Source organism: Carassius gibelio, chromosome A2 (genome assembly GCF_023724105.1).
Source record: "Carassius gibelio isolate Cgi1373 ecotype wild population from Czech Republic chromosome A2, carGib1.2-hapl.c, whole genome shotgun sequence".
Taxonomy (NCBI): Eukaryota; Metazoa; Chordata; class Actinopteri; order Cypriniformes; family Cyprinidae; genus Carassius; species Carassius gibelio.
This window is the reverse complement of record NC_068372.1, coordinates 11,497,056-11,515,080: the sequence shown is the minus strand read 5'-3', so window position 1 is coordinate 11,515,080 and position 18,025 is coordinate 11,497,056. Positions and strand designations below refer to the sequence as shown.

General features: G+C 34.2%; 2 long non-coding RNA genes across 2 annotated transcripts in view; one reads left to right on the top strand and one right to left on the bottom strand.

The window, feature by feature from the left end:
- LOC128026574 (uncharacterized) overlaps positions 1 to 3,253 on the bottom strand; it is a 51,381-nt gene extending 48,128 nt beyond the window's left edge. Inside the window, exon 1 of the long non-coding RNA XR_008186457.1 lies at positions 1,872 to 3,253. This is a non-coding gene — a long non-coding RNA (uncharacterized LOC128026574). The remainder of the gene's footprint in view (positions 1 to 1,871) is intronic.
- LOC128026553 (uncharacterized) overlaps positions 1 to 18,025 on the top strand; it is a 91,987-nt gene that overhangs the window by 17,848 nt on the left and 56,114 nt on the right. The window lies entirely within an intron of this gene.

The following is an 18,025-nucleotide window of genomic DNA, read 5'->3' as shown; positions in this document are numbered from 1 at the left end:
TTTGTGCTGCAAATAATAATTTCAAACTAATTTATACTGACCTCTGACATCCTGTGACATGATATGTATTTGAATTTACATAATCTCATGGATGTAACAGTAAATCTGTTCAGCTCACAGATCAAGACTAAGCTGTAATGCAAGCAGAACTTTCACAAACGCTTGTAGGTCAATAAAATCATTACAAAACACTTACAAATCATTTAAGGGATTTGATAACACTGTAAAATAATGTCTAATTTGTTAACATTAGCAAATGCATTGATAACACTTTATAATAACTGCACTCATTAGTAAATAGTCAGTTCATGCTTCATAAAGCCTTGTCTCAATATTAATAGTCAGTAGTAAGCAGTTTATAAATACAGCTATAAATAGCTTGTTCTTGGTTTATAAGCACATTTATTAAAAAGGAGAGTAAAGGGTCAGTTATCTTCCTATGAAAAATAAAAAAAATTAAAATAAACAAACAACAACACTGATTGATACAGAACTCAGAAATTTTATTGTGGATTTATGATCAACTCAGCCTGTAAATGAATTCATTCTCCTCCAAGAAGACACAAGTAGTTCACACCAAACTGTTTTAACATGAAGCCATATACTGAAGATGTTAAATTGCGAATGGGTTTAGGATACCTTAAATGGTGTGGCCATAGCGATTTATTAAAGTAACATAAAAAAATACAATAGTTATTTTACTATATCTTTAAAATTTTTAATTCCAACTCTTCATAATTTTTTTATATACGTAGAAGTCATCATTTGAAGGAAGCACAGTAAGTTTCATAGCTTTATCATTTTCAAGAGCCAGCATAAAATTAAAACTATCATAACATATAAATCAAGCTTGCAATTCTTAGTACCAATAATGGCCACCAGATGGAGCTATAGGATTACTTTTAAATAATTATTGTAGAAACAAGTATGATTTAAATCATTTATAGAAATCTTTCAAAGAAAAATAATATGTATTTTATCTATTTTACAGATAAAATGACCCTCCCTTAATTAGAATAACAAGCTGAAGTATTGTGAACTGTATATTAAGAATAATTCTTTATAGGCTTTATGGACAGATACGTTTTGAGTGACTCTTGAAGGATCAGCACCACATCCTCTTTTACCACTGTTTAAAGAATGTATCTTACAGTACAATTGTGGATGAATTTTGAATAGCTTGAATGGTTTTGTCGTGGTGATTTTTTTAAATAACAGTTAAAAAGTAACCAGTAAATGTCTTTTTTTTTTTTAAGTGCAGCTTCTAAACACTTCAAAAAAATGTACACATAGAAGACAAGTCATTCTGAGGAAATATGCATAGTTTCATGACTATACAACACTATATGGATGATAGAAAATTAAAAAACTATCATACATCTGATCTCACTCTGTCCCTCTGTCACCGTGGGTAATGTGTGTGTGTGTGTGTGTGTTTGTGTGTGTGTTAAGTGAATTAGGTGTGAAACTATCAGGGAGCATTTGGTCTCCAGCGCCAACATTTTACAGAACTGTCTCAGAATTACAATGTGTCAGGTTCTGAGAGATCTAAGATTCCAAAAAATGATTTAATTAGAATACCATGAAGTATTGTGAAATACTATATATTAAGACTTTATATATAGGCTTTATGAACAGATTAGAGTGACTCGTGAAGGACCAGCACCACCTCCTCTTGTCTGATGGTTTGAGGAATATATCTTCCAGAATCCGGGATTAAGATTTAGGAGCTCATTTTTATTCCACCTCCTTTCCTGAAAGTCTGTCTTGCAGAATTGACTAAAAATTAATCTTCACATTAATTCCTAATTATTTTGCAATTATTTTTGTCAGTTCTTCTTGACCTGTTTTTTTTCTTCTTCTTTTCTGACCTCATGACCCAGTCAGCATTTTTGTACAATGGTCAAGTCTTAACTTATCTATTTCTGTATTGCATTTGTGTTTGATATTTCTCATGGGTATTTCATAATTTTCGACTTTGAGTTAAAACAGTTTGAGTTAAAACTCTTTTTTAGCGCATTTCATCTGTAAAAGAAAACATGCCTAATAATTCTGCACTCAAAAAAATATTTAACCCCAAAAGTTAAAACTTATTTAATTCAATTAGATTTCAATTTTCCATCCAATGTAATCACATAAATCCAACGCAAAAGTTAATATTTGTTTAAGCTTCACCTTTTCATGTTCAGTTAACGTAAATGAATTAAATACATTTTATGAAAACTGATGAACTGTGATTTAAGCTTGTATAATACATAAACTTTACTCATTTTCAATAACTTATTGTTACTTGCTTTATATAAGCACCTTACATTTTCTTAATTCTATTGAATAAATGGACAAAACATGTTACATTTTCAAACCTTAATTGTTGTAATTGAAAGTGACAAAAGTGAAGTGACAATCAGCCAAGTATGGTGACCCACACTCAGAATTTGTGCTCTGCATTTAACCCATCCGAAGTGCACACACACAGAGCAGTGAACAAACACACACACACACTGTGAGCACACACACACACACACACACTGTGAACACACACTCGGAGCAGTGGGCAGCCATTTATGCTGCGGTACCCGGGGTGGCAGTTGGGGGTTCGATGCCTTGCTCAAGGGCACCTAAGTCGTGGTATTGAAGGTGGAGAGAGCACTGTACATGCCCTCCCCCCACCCACAATTCCTGCAGGCCCGGGACTCGAACTCACAACTTTTCGATTGCCAGTTCGACTCAAACCATTGGGCCACAACATCCCTATTTTTATAATTTTAGCTAACTTGGCAGGTCCTCAACCCAACCACAAGCTCCACACTTCACCACAACGGTAACTCGCACAAAATACACCAATATAAAGTCTTTTAAAATGCCCATATAATAGAGCATTAGACATGAAAAAGTCTCCTTATTATCACATTTTACTAAAAACTGCATAAAATAACACTTTATTTCAACATTTTCTTTCCCCATATCCAGTCCTGTGCAAAGCATGATGGGAAGTGTAAAACTTATTTTGAGGTACTTGATTGAAACATGTTCTTTCAAAATGAAAACTTTGTTAAACCAACGAGTCACAGTTTTAAGTCAGTTTAACATGACACAATCATGTTGAACTGAAAAATAGCCAAAATGGCATTAATTCAACATGAATTGTTCAGGTAAAGTGAACAAATGTAAAAAAAATCATTTTTTTGAGTGTGCACACATGAATATAATGAGTTTTTCTCTTCCAGCTTTCCTGGACTATTGTATAGCACTCATAAATTATTAAATAAAAAATAATGGTAGTTATTAAGATTGATATGGTTTGGAATTGGTAAAATGTGCTAAGAAAAAAATCACAATAAAACTATGTTTTAATGTTTAAGTTTGGAATATTAACTGACATGAATGAATGCTATATAAATATTGTTCATGTTAACATAATGTTTATAAATGAAATCTTATTGTAAAGTGTTACTATATATATATATATATATATATATATATATATTGTTCTGTGAATGTGATTTTAAAGGTGGCATCAGGTAAGGTGGCACATGCATTCACAATATCCCTCTGGCAGTGAGGTTTTAAAGGATATGGCAGTTAAAGGGTTAATCCGAATCATCTAGACTTTAAAATCACATTCACAGAACAATATATATATATATATATATATATATATATATATATATATATATATATATATATATATATATATATATATATATATATATATTGTTCAGTGAATGTCATCCCAGAGGGATATTCTGAATGCATGTGCCCGCTGGGCACAGTTTACCTGATGCCACCGGGGGTGGCGATGGCATTGGTGGCTTGAGCCCGACATCGCTGCTTGCAGCTATATTTATCATTATTATTATTATTAGGGACCGAGCACCGATGGTGCGAGGAACCTCTTGGAATTGCTCCGTTTATTATTAGGGCCCGAGCACCGATGGTGTGAGGACCCTCTTGGAATTGCTCCGTTTCTTATTATTAGGGCTCAAGCCTGGAGGGCGAGAGCCCTATTGTTTTCCTTAGGATTATTTTTTATTAGGGCTCAAGCTTGGAGGGCGAGAGCCCTATTGTTTTCCTTAGGATTATTTGTTATTATTATTAGGGCTCAAGCCTGGAGGGCGAGAGCCCTATTGTTTTCCTTAGGATTATTTGTTATTATTATTATTAGGGCTCAAGCCTGGAGGGCGAGAGCCCTATTGTTTTCCTTAGGATTATTTTTTATTATTAGGGCTCAAGCCCGAAGGGGCGAAGAGCCCTATTGTTCTTCTAAGGATTATTCTTATTATTTTTTTTATTTTTTATTTAACCTTCCGGGTGTTTTTAGGGGCCTTAACATGCTCAAAAACTCTTGAAAATTGGCACACACATTGGAATCTGCGGCCATCAGGACGCCGCAGAGGCTGGGACCCGGGCGTGGCACAGGGACTCTACAGCGCCCCCTGGAACACCTTCAGAAATCTTGAACCATAGCTCACACAGACTTGCATGTATTTATATGAAACTCGGTACACTTATAGATCTCATTGAGCCGAACAACTTTCACACTTTATGTCATAGGCTCCTCCCAACAGGAAGTCAGCTATTCAGAGCTGTTTAAAAAAAGCATGCTCTGGAATTTGAAATACTCCTCTGAGGTTTTCAACCCGTTCGCCACGAAACTCGGTGAACATGATCTCAAGACATTGGGGACGAAAAATTGCGAGGGGATTTTTGATATCTTGAACGGTTTGCCCGTAGCGAAGCGTGGAAATTATGGCGAGAAATGAGAAACAGGAAATGTCTAATAACATCCACATACATTTCCTGAATTTGATCAAACTTCATTGGTTTGTTCGTTGTATGATACCGATCGTATATATGTGACTATTAAGAGTCAACGTTATAGCGCCACCAACTGGCAGCAGGAAGTGAGTCATTTTCAAAATGTTTTGAATTCAGCATCTTATTTTTACTCGATTTACTTAAAACTTCATCAGAATAATGACAAAACACGGGCGATGTAAATCTGTTGTGGGGATATTGATATCTGATATGGCGTTGCCATGGCAACGTGTCAAACTTGAATGTTCTGTTATGATGAGTTTGAGGCAGACACCAACCTCAGATTTACATGAAACTAAAAACACATATCAGTATTAGTGATAGCTAGACAATGGGAAAAGCTTTTAAAAGGGCGTGAAGGAGGCATGCTATAGCGCCACCTTTTGTCAAAAGTGGGGGGTTTAGTTTTAGCTACAGACACCAAACTTGGTACATAAATTGTTCTTATCAAGACGGACAACTTTCTAATTCACAGTCATCAGCTACGACCAACAGGAAGTCGGCTATTTTTATTTGAATATTTAAATTGAGCTCTGATTTAATGCATTCTCCTCAGAGGAAATGTTCACTATACTCACCAAACTTTGTCTACATGTTGAAAAAACATTGAGGAACTTAAATTGCGAACGGATTTTGGTTAGCTTGAACGGTTTTGTCGTGGTGATTTTTTGAAATGACAGTAAAAAGGGAATCATTAATTGTCTTGTATTTTTAAATCGCAGCTTCCAAACACTTTAAAAAAAAATCATACAGAGATCAAATCATTCTGAGGACATATGCATAGTTTCATGACCTTACAACACTGTATGATTAAAAGAAAATTAAAAAAAAACTGTCAGACATCTCAACTCACTCTGTCCCTCTGTTTGAGCAATGTATGTGTGCTGACTGAGTGCATGTGTGTGTGTGAGTGTGTGTGTGAGTGGGGGATGGGCATGAGCTGAGTGGCAGACACAATGAGAGAGAGAAAGAGAGAGAGAGAGACTTAATCATCTCTTTAATCACCAGAAAAAAAAATTATTTTAAATTGTTATTTTTTGTTGCTTTTGCTAACATTGCTGTTTTCATTACAGCTTAAGAAATCTCTTAGGCCTTATCCTTTTCTGACAGTTTCAGGAATTAAAAACAAAATTCTAAAAATACTTATTTGTGCTGCAAATAATAATTCCAATCTCATTTGATACTGACCTATTCCATCCTGTGACATGACATTTATCTTAATTTACATAATCTCATGGATGTAACAGTAAAACTGTTCAGCTCACAGATGAAGACTAAGCTGTAATGCAAGCAGAACTTTCACAAATGCTTATAAGTCATAAAAGGATTTTATAACACTGTAAAATAATGTCTAATTTGTTAACATTAGTAAATGCATTGGTAACACTTTATAATAACTGCACTCATTAGTAAATAGTCAGTTCATGCTTTATAAAGTCTTGTCCCAACTTAAATAGTCATTAATAAGCAGCTTATAAATACAGCTATAAATAGCTTGATCTTGGTTTATAAGCACATTTATTTAAAAGGAGAGTAAAGGGTCAGTTATCTTCCTATGAAAAATAAAAAAATGAAAATAAACAAACAACAACACAGATTGATACAGAACTCAGAAATTCTATTGTGGATTTATGATCAAATCAGCCTGTAAATGAATCATACTCCTCCAAGAAGACACAAGTAGTTCACACCAAACTTTTTCAACATGATGCCAATATACTGAAGATGTTAAATTGCGAATGGGTTTAGGATACCTTAAATGGTGTGGCCATACCGATTTATTAAAGTAACATAAAAAAATACAATAGTTATTTTACTATATCTTTAGCATTCTTCAATCCAACTCTTCATAATTTTTTATATACGTAGAAGTCATCATTTGAAAGAAGCACAGTAAGTTTCATAGCTTTATCATTTTCAAGAGCCAGCTTAAAATTAAAACTATCATAACATATAAATCAAGCTTGCAATTCTTAGTACCAATAATGGCCACCAGATGGCGCTATATGATTACTTTTAAATAATTATTGTAGAAACAAGTATGATTTAAATCATTTATAGAAATCTTTCAAAGAAAAATTATATGTATTTTACTGATAAAATAACCCTCACTTAATTAGAATAATATGCTGAAGTATTGTGAAATACTGTGTATTAAGAATAATTCTTTATAGGCTTTATGGACAGATAAGTTTGGAGTGACTCTTGAAGGATCAGCACCACATCCTCTTTTACCACTGTTTAAAGAATTTATCTTACAGAACAGGTGCAAATTAATTTTGGATAGCTTGAATGTTTTTGTCATGGTGATTTTTTGAAATAACAGTAAAAAAGGAACCAGTAAATGTCTTTTATTTTTTTAAGTGCAGCTTCTAAACACTTCAACAAAATGTATGCTGAGGAAATATGCATAGTTTCATGACTATACAACACTATATGGATGATAGAAAATTAAAAAACTACCATACATCTGATGTCACTCTGTCCCTCTGGGTAATGTGTGTGTGTGTGTGTGTGTGTGTGTGTGTGTGTGTGTGTGTGTGTGTGTTTGTGTGTTAAGTGTGTGTGTGTGTTAAGTGTGTGTGCTGAGTTTGTATGAATGTGTGGGAGAGGGGATGGGCTTGGTGTCAGAGAGAGAGAGAGAGAGAGAGAGGGAGGGAGACTTAATCATTTCTTTAATCACCAGCAGAAAAAAAAGCAATTTGGTGTTGTTGTTGTTTTTTCATCATTACAGCTTAAGAAATATCTTAGGCCTCAACATCAACTGTTGCTAGCCTACTCCCAAAATTAATAGTCATTAGTAAGCATTTTATAAATACAGCTATAATTAAATTGTTCATGGTTTATATGCACATTTATTTTGAGGAGATTAAAGGCTGTAATCTTCCTAAAAAAAAAAAAAAACAATAATAAAAAAAAAATAAACAAACACAGAGCTCAGAAACATTTATTTCAAGATGCAATAAAAGAAAACTGTACACTATATATATATATATATATATATATATATATATATATATATATATATATATATATATATATATACAATTGCATAAGTTTATATATATTTTTTTTTTATCAAGTGTACAGCTAATAATAATAATAATAATAATAATAATGCATTTTATTTAAGGCGCCTTTCAAACCACTCAAGGTCACAGTACAACAAGTAACAACAGTAACAATATTAAAACAAAAAATAACAGCAAATAACAATGTCAATAAAAAACCACAATAATATTAGAATAGCACAACATATTGTGGAATACTATATTAAGACTTTATATATAGGCTTTATGAACAGATAGGTTTTGAGAGATTCTTGAAGTACTAGCATCACCTCCTCTTGTACGACGGTTTGAGGAATATATCTTCCAGATAGTACCGCCGCTCCCTATATGCAGAATACGCAGTCTTCGTAGGGCACCAACTCCCAGAGGGGGCACCATCCCAGTAGCGCAAAAAAAATAAAACATGCGCCATTCTCCCATCCGCGCTCGCGACCGCTCGGACATTTGCGGATGAATGTTCGTAATTGATGGATGGACATCTATGCCCGGGTAAAAGACATCAGCAATCCGGCACAGAGAAAAGAAAAATAAAGTAAAAAACAAAACAAAAACAGGCATAAAGTTGGCTTGACATTGGACATTCGAGAGTCTCAAATTTAGGGACCGTCTCTAAAGTTACATGTGATATTGTTATACACTTTTCTAACGTCAGTAGCATTTGAAGAGAATGACTTACAGTCATAAAAACAACTGTAATTGTTCATCTAGGTGACAGCTATAATGCACCATTATATTGAATGTTTGATATTTATTAAAACAAACTGTAAGTCATATGTAAATTATGCTACTTTTTCACATGGGCTCAAAAGCAAATTTGAAGCTCAATAGCATTTGAGGAGAAAGACTTGCAGTCATAAACCAATTGTAATGTGTTCATTTAGGTGTCAGCTACGATGCACAACTTATACATTTTTTATATATATTAAAATACTGCCATATCCCTTAAAATTTGATTGCCAGAGGGTTACTGTAAATGCTCATGCCCGCTGGGCACAGTTTTCCCGATGCCACCGGGGTGGTGTTGCACTGACGGCTTGAGCCCGCCATCGCTGCTTGCAGCTATATTTATTATTATTATTATTTTTTTCTAACGTTACGGGGGCTTTTGGGGTCCTTAACATGCTCGAAAACTCTTGAAAATTGGCACACAGATTGGAACCTGCGGCCATTAGGGTCGGGCAGAGACTGATACACGGGCGTGGCACAGGGGCTCTACAGCGCCCCCTGGAATACTGAGGGCCATATATCACACATACTTGCACGTAGACACATGAAACTTGGTACACATGTAGATCTCATTAAACCAAACAACTTTCGTACTGCATGTCATAGGCTCCGCCAAACAGGAAGTTGGCTATTTAGGGTTTATTATTCATATTTTTGGTCAAAGTTGTGGGGGCTTTTGGGGTCCCTAACATACTCAAAAACTCTTGAAAATTTGCACACACTTTGGAATCTGTGCCCTTTAGGAGCCTGCAGAGGCTGGGACCCGGGCGTGGCACAGGGGCTCTACGGCGCCCCCTGGAACACAGTCATAAATGTTGATGTATAGCTCACACATACTTGCACATATTCATATGAAACTCAGTACACATATAGATCTCATTGTGCCAAACAATTTTCGTATTGCATGTCATTGGGCTCCGCCCAACAGGAAGTCAGCTATTTAGAGTTATGTAAAAAGCGCATGCTCTGGAATTTGATATACTTGTCATAGGTTTTTTACTCATTTACCACCAAACTCGGTCAACATGATCTCAAGACATTGGGGATGAAAAATTGCCAGGGGATTTTTGATATCTCGAACGGTTTGCTCGTGGCGAGGCGTTGAAATTATGGCGAGAATTGAGAAACTGGAAGTGTCTAATACCATCCAGATACATTTCCTGATTTCAATCAAACTTCATCAGATTATTCATTGTATGATGTCGATCACATATATGTGACTATTAGGAGTCAAAGTTATAGCGCCACCAACTGGCAGCAGGAAGTGTGTCATTTTCAAAATGCTTGGAATTCAACATCTTATTTTTACTCGATTTGCTTCAAACTTCATCAGAATAATGTTAAAACACAGCCGATATAAATCTGCTGGGGGGATATTGATATCTAAAAAATATTGTTGCCGTGGCAACATGTCAAACTGGAATACTTCTCAGGTGATTTTGAGGCATATAACATGCTTAGAATTTCATCAAACTCAGAACACATATCAGTATTAGTGACAGCTAGACACTGGCAAAAGTTCATAAGAGGGTGTGGAAGAGGCACTCTATAGCGCCACCTTTTGTCAAAAGTGGGGGGGTTAGTTTTAGCTACAAACACCAAACTCAGTACAAAAATTGTTCTTTTTAAGACGGACAACTTTCTAATTCACAGTCATCAGCTACGACCAACAGGAAGTCGGCTGTTTTGATTTGAATGTGGATTTTTTTTACATTTAGCTGTGAATTAATGCATACTGCTCAGAGGAGAGTAACACTATACACACCAAACTTGGTGTACATGTTGAAAAAACATTGAGGAACTTAAATTGTGAATGGGTTTTGGATAGCTTGGATGGTTTTGTCGTGGTGATTTTTTTAAATGACAATAAAGATGGAACTATTAATTTTCCTGCATTTTTAAATTCCAAACACTTCAAAACCTTTTTTCATACAGAAAAAAAGTTATTCTGAGTAAATATGCATAGTTTAATGACTTTACAACACTGTATGGATAACAGAAAATTAAAAAACTGTCAGACATCTCATCTCACTCTGTCCCTCTGTTTGAGTATTATGTGCTGAGACTTACATTGTCTGAGAGAAAATGCGCCCCTACAGGTTCAATTCCTGAAAGGGAAATTCGACTGAAAGGGAGGAGACTCTCTTTTAGTTTCATTTTTAAATCGGTTAAAATACAAATAAATACTTAGATTTAATTCACACTGACAAGCTAAACCAACATATATGATTATTACCGGTTCAGGGCTCATGGATAAATTATTTCTGGCCAGAGATACGTGAGAAATAGGAGAGATGAATCACCGCTGTGACCACGAGCGTCTGGAGTAAAGAGCTCAGAAAAAACGAATTTATTCCTGTTTTAAAGCTTTTAAAAATAAAGTATTGCAGCGATATCACACAATTCACCAATTAGAGCACACCAAGAGCTAAATTAAGATGTTTTTGAACTGTTTGTGTGAAAATGATATATTCGCGGCTGCCTATATCTGAAATCACTGCCTCTGATCAGCGCGCACAGTGTCACAAGTTCAAAACTAACGAATTTATTCTTGTTTAAGAGCTTTTTAAAATAAATTATTGCCATAAATGCACACAATACATCCATTATAACACAACACGAGCTAAATGCAGGTCTTTTGTGACCCGTTTAAGTGTGCAAGACTATTTGAAAGCGCGACTGGCAGAATAACATATATCTCTCGAGCTGCAGGATTCTGCCTTTCGTCGTAAGAACGAACACTTCAAGGACAAGATTATTTCAAAATACATAATAGCTTGGCTAATATAAACGAAAACAGCCACGTGAACATAAACTGTTGAGAAATAAATCTAAAGTGGATCTACTGGAATTTAATATTAAGTGACCGCATACCAGCTGCTTCTGTCTTCAATTTTAATCTATATAAAAAATTAAACTCATTCATCTTGGCTGCTTGTTTAATGTGTGTACGTATCTATTTATTATTTTGCTCTAACAAGACTTAATCTATATTTAATTAAATCAATTACATTTTATTTTACATTTTATTTTTCCATTTCTGCATCTAAACGCCTAAAAACTATTGTATACTATTGTTAGCAATTTCTTTATCGTCCAATTTATCCGGTGTACACGCTTTTATTTTCATAATAAACTTGTTTGTTAGATTATACACAGTTATAGTGGTCTATAATAAATATTGACAGGTTTTATTCAAGCTGTTTAGAATGATTGCCTTAGGCTAATTTTTTAAAATGTAAATCCAAAAAAAAAAATAAAAAAATAAATAAAAAACATTGGAAAACAATAACTTGTACTTTTTTATACATTTTGTATAGTTTCATAGTTTATGCATTATAGTTATAAAAACAAACAAATTTAGCCACTCACATAGAAATCTTAGGCCTTATCCTTTTCTGACAGTTTTAGGGATTTTTAAAAATCCTAAAAAACCTTATTTGTGCTGCAAATAATAATTTCAAACTAATTTGATACTGACCTCTGACATCCTGTGACATGATATTTATTTGAATTTACATAATCTCATGGATGTAACAGTAAATCTGTTCAGCTCACAGATCAAGACTAAGCTGTAATGCAAGCAGAACTTTCACAAATGCTTGTAGGTCAATAAAATCATTACAAAACACTTAAAAATCATTTAAGGGATTTGATAACACTGTAAAATAATGTCTAATTTGTTAACATTAGCAAATGCATTGATAACACTTTATAATAACTGCACTCATTAGTAAATAGTCAGTTCATGCTTTATAAAGCCTTGTCCCAATATTAATAGTCAGTAGTAAGCAGTTTATAAATACAGCTATAAATAGCTTGTTCTTGGTTTATAAGCACATTTATTAAAAAGGAGAATAAAGGGTCAGTTATCTTCCTATGAAAAAAAAATAAAAAAAAATAAACAAACAACACAGATTGATACAGAACTCAGAAATGTTATTGTGGATTTATGATAAACTCAGCCTGTAAATGAATTCATACTCCTCCAAGAAGACACAAGTAGTTCACACCAAACTTTTTTAACATGAAGCCAATATACTGAAGATGTTAAATTTCGAATGGGTTTAGGATACCTTAAATGGTGTGGCCATAGCGATTTATTAAAGTAACATAAAAAAAAATACAATAGTTATTTTACTATATCTTTAAAATTTTTAATTCCAACTCTTCATAATTTTTTATATACGTAGAAGTCATCATTTGAAGGAAGCACAGTAAGTTTCATAGCTTTATCATTTTCAAGAGCCAGCATAAAATTAAAACTATCATAACATATAAATCAAGCTTGCAATTCTTAGTACCAATAATGGCCACCAGATGGCGCTATAGGATTACTTTTAAATAATTATTGTAGAAACAAGTATGATTTAAATCATTTATAGAAATCTTTCAAAGAAAAATAATATGAATTTTATGTATTTTACTGATAAAATGACCCTCACTTAATTAGAATAACAAGCTGAAGTATTGTGAACTGTATATTAAGAATAATTCTTTATAGGCTTTATGGACAAATACGTTTTGAGTGACTCTTGAAGGATCAGCACCACATCCTCTTTTACCACTGTTTAAAGAATGTATCTAACAGTACAGGTGCGGATGAATTTTGAATGGCTTGAATGGTCTTGTCGTGGTGATTTTTTGAAATAACAATAAAAAAGTAACCGGTAAATGTCTTTACTTTTTTTAAGTGCAGCTTCTAAACACTTCAAAAAAATGTACACATAGAAGACAAGTCATTCTGAGGAAATATGCATGGTTTCATGACTATACAACACTATATGGATGATAGAAAATTAAAAAACTATCATACATCTGATGTCACTCTGTCCCTCTGTCACTGTGGGTAATGTGTCTGTGTGTGTGTGTGTGTGTGTGTTAAGTGAATTAGGTGTGAAACTATCAGGGAGCATTTAGTCTCCAGCGCCAACATTTTACAGAACTGCCACTTTCCTGGAGTCTCAGAATTACAATGTGTCAGGCTCTGAGAGATCTAAGATTCCAAAAAATGATTTAATTAGAATACCATGAAGTATTGTGAAATACTATATATTAAGACTTTATATATAGGCTTTTTGAACAGATTAGAGTGACTTGTGAAGGACCAGCACCACCTCCTCTTGTCCGATGGTTTGAGGAATATATCTTCCAGAATCCGGGATTAAGATTTAGGAGCTCATTTTTATTCCACCTCCTTTCCTGAAAGTCTGTCTTGCAGAATTGACTAAAAATTAATCTTCACATTAATTCCTAATTATTTTGCAATTATTTTTGTCAGTTCTTCTTGACCTGTTTTTTTTTCTTCTTCTTCTTTTCTGACCTCATGACCCAGTCAGCATTTTTCTACAATGGTCAAGTCTTAACTTATCCATTTCTGTATTGCATTTGTGTTTGATATTTCTCATGGGTATTTCATAATTTTCGACTTTGAGTTAAAACAGTTTGAGTTAAAACTCTTTTTTATTGCATTTCATCTGTAAAAGAAAACATGCCCAATAATTCTGCACACATGAATATAAGGAGTTTTTCTCTTCCAGCTTTCCTGGACTATTGTATAGCACTCATAAATGATTAAATAAAAAATAATGGTAGTTATTAAGATTGATATGGTTTGGAATTGGTAAAATGTGCTTGGAAAAAAATCACAAAAAAACAATGTTTTAATGTTTAAGTTTGGAATATTAACTGACATGAATGAATGCTATATAAATATTGTTCATGTTAACATAATGTTTAGAAATGAAATATTATTGTAAAGTGTCACTAAAGTTATATATATTGTTCTGTGAATGTGATTTTAAAGTCTTGTTGATTCTGATTAACCCTTTAACTGCCTTATCCTTTAAAACCTCACTGCCAGAGGGATAATGTGAATGCATGTGCCCGCTGGGCACAGTTTACCTGATGCCACCGGGGTGGCGATGGCATTGGTGGCTTGAGCCCGCCATCGCTGCTTGCAGCTATATTTAGGGCTCAAGCCCAAAGGGCGAGAGGCCTATTGTTTTCCTTAGGATTATTTTTTATTATTAGGGCTCAAGCCTGGAGGGCGAGAGCCCTATTGTTTTCCTTAGGATTATTTTTTATTATTATTAGGGCTCAAGCCCAAAGGGCGAGAGGCCTATTGTTTTCCTTAGGATTATTTTTTATTATTATTATTATTATTATTATTTTTTTCCAACGTCTCGGGGGCTTTTGGGGCCCTTAACGTGCTTAAAAAGTCTTGAAAATTGGCACACAGATTGGAACCTGCGGCCATTAGGGCTGGGCAGAGACTGATACACGGGCGTGGCACAGGGGCTCTACAGCGCCCCCTGGAATATGGAGGGCCATATATCATACACTCTTGCTCGTAGACGTATGAAACTCGGTACACATATAAATCTCATCAATCCAAACAACTTTTGTATTGCATATCATAGGCTCCGCCCAACAGGAAGTTGGCTATTTAGGGTTTAGTATTCACATTTTTCGTCAAAGTTGTGGGTGCTTTTGGGGTCCTTAACATACTCAAAAACTCTTGAAAATTTGCGCACACTTTGGAATCTGTGGCCTTTAGGAGCCTGCAGAGGCTGGGACCCGGGCGTGGCACAGGGGCTCTACGGCGCCCCCTGGAACACAGTCAGAAATGTTGATGTATAGCTCACACATACTTGCACATATTCATAAGAAACTCAGTACACATATAGATCTCATCGTGCCGAAAAACTTGCGTATTGCATGTCATAGGCTCCACCCAACAGGAAGTCAGCTATTTAGAGTTATGTAAAAAGCGCATGCTCTGGAATTTGAAATACTTGTCATAGGTTTTTTTCTCGATTGCCGCCAAACTCGGTCAACATGATCTCAAGACACTGGGGATGAAAAATTGCCAGGGGATTTTTGATATCTCAAACGGTTTGCTCGTGGCGAGGCGTTGAAATTATGGCGAGAAATGAGAAACAGGAAGTGTCTAATATCGTCCACATACATTTCCTGATTTTAATCAAACTTCATCAGATTATTCGTTGTATGATGTCGATCGCATATATGTGACTATTAGGAGTCAAAGTTATAGCGCCACCAACTGGCAGAAGGAAGTGTGTCATTTTCAAAATGATTTGAATTCAGCATCTTATTATTACTCGATTTGCTTCAAACTTCATCAGAATAATGTTAAAACGCAGCCGATATAAATCTGCAAGGGGGATATTGATATCTAAAAAATTGTTGGCGTGGCAACATGTCAAACTGGAATACTTCTCAGGTGATTTTGAGGCAAATAACATACTTAGAATTTCACAAAACTCTGAACACACATCAGTATTTCTGATAGGAACTTAAATTGTGAATGGATTTTGGATAGCTTGAATGGTTTTGCCGTGGTGATTTTTTTAAATGACCTTACAAAGGGAATCATTATTGTATTTTTAAATTGCAGCTTCCAAACACGTCAAATAATTTTTTTCATACAGATGAAAAAGTCATTCTGAGGAAATATGCATAGTTTCACGACTTTACAACACTGTATGGATAACAGAAAATTAAAAAACTGTCAGACATCTCATCTCACTCTGTCCCTCTGTTTGAGTATATGTGCTTCAGACTTCCATTGTCTGAGAGAAATAGCGCCCCTACAGGTTCAATTCCCGAACTTTTACTTTCACTTTTAAATCGGTTAAAAATACAAACAAATACTTAGATTTAATTCACACTGACAAGCTAAACCAACATATCTGATTATTACCGGTTCAGGGCTCATGGATAAATTATTTCTGGCCAGAGATACGTGAGAAATAGGAGAGATGAATCACCGCTGTGATCACGAGCGTCTGGAGTAAAGAGCTCAGAGAAAACGAATTTATTCCTGTTTTAAAGCTTTTAAAAATAAATTATTACAGCGATATCACACAATCAACCAATTAGAACACACCAAGAGCTAAATTAAGATGTTTTTGAACTGTTTGTGTGAAAATGAAATATTTGTGGCTGCCTATCTGAAATCACCGCCTCCGATCAGCGCGTACAGTGTCCAGCTCAAAACAAACGAATTTATTCTTGTTTAAGAGCTTTTTTAAATAAAATATTACCACAAATGCACACAATAAACCCATTGTAACACAACAAGAGCTAAATGCAGGTGTTTGTGACCTGTTTAAGTGTGCAAGACTATTTGAAAGCGCGACTGGCAGAATAACATGTATCTCTGGAGCTGCAGGATTCTGCCTTTCGTCGTACGAACGAACACATCACGGACAAGATTATTTCAAAACACATAATAGCTTGGCGACTATAAACGAAAACAGCCACGTGAACATAAACTGGATCTACTGGATTTGAATATTAAAGTGACCACATTTACCACTTGCTTCTGTCTTCAATTTTAATCTATATAAAAAAGGAAACTCATTCGACTTGGCTGCTTTTTTAATGTGTGCGTATTTATTTATTTATCTTTTTATACATTTTGTATAATTTCATAGTTTGTGTATTACAATTATAAAAACAAAAATAAAATTAGCCACTCACATAGAAATAGCTTAGGCCTTAACCTTTTTCTGACAGTTTTAGGGATTTTTAAAAATCCTAAAAAAACCTTATTTGTGCTGCAAATAATAATTTCAAACTCATTTGATACTGACCTATGACATCCTGTGACATTATATTTATTTTAATTTACATAATCTCATGGATGTAACAGTAAATCTGTTCAGCTCACAGATCAATACTAAGCTGTAATGCAAGCAGAACTTTCACAAATGCTTATGAGTCATTTAAGGATTTGATAACACTGTAAAATAATGTCTAATGTGTTAACATTAGCAAATTCATTGATAACACTTTATAATAACTGCACTCATTATTAAATAGTCAGTTCATGCTTTATAAAGCCTTGTCCCAATATTAATAGTCAGTAGTAAGCAGTTTATAAATACAGCTATAAATAGCTTGTCCTTGGTTTATAAGCACATTTATTAAAAATGAGAGTAAGTTATCTTCCTATGAAAAATAAAAGATAAAAATAAACAAACAACAACACAGATTGATACAGAACTCAGAAATTTTATTGTGGATTTATGATAAAGCCTGCAAATGAATTCATACTCCTACTCATACTACTCCATACTCCTTTTTCAACATTATGCCTATATACTGAGATGTTAAATTGTGAATGGGTTTAGGATAGCTTAAATGGTGTTGCCATAGAGATTTATTAAAGTAACATAAAAAATACAATAGTTATTTTACTATATCTTTAAAATTTTTCATGCTAACTCTTCATAATTTTTTATATAAGTAGAAGTCCTCATTTGAAGGAAGCACAGTAAGTTTCATAGCTTTATCATTTTCAAGAGCCAGCATAAAATTAAAACTATCATAACTTATAAATCAAGCTTGCAATTCTTAGTACCTATAATGGCCACCAGAGG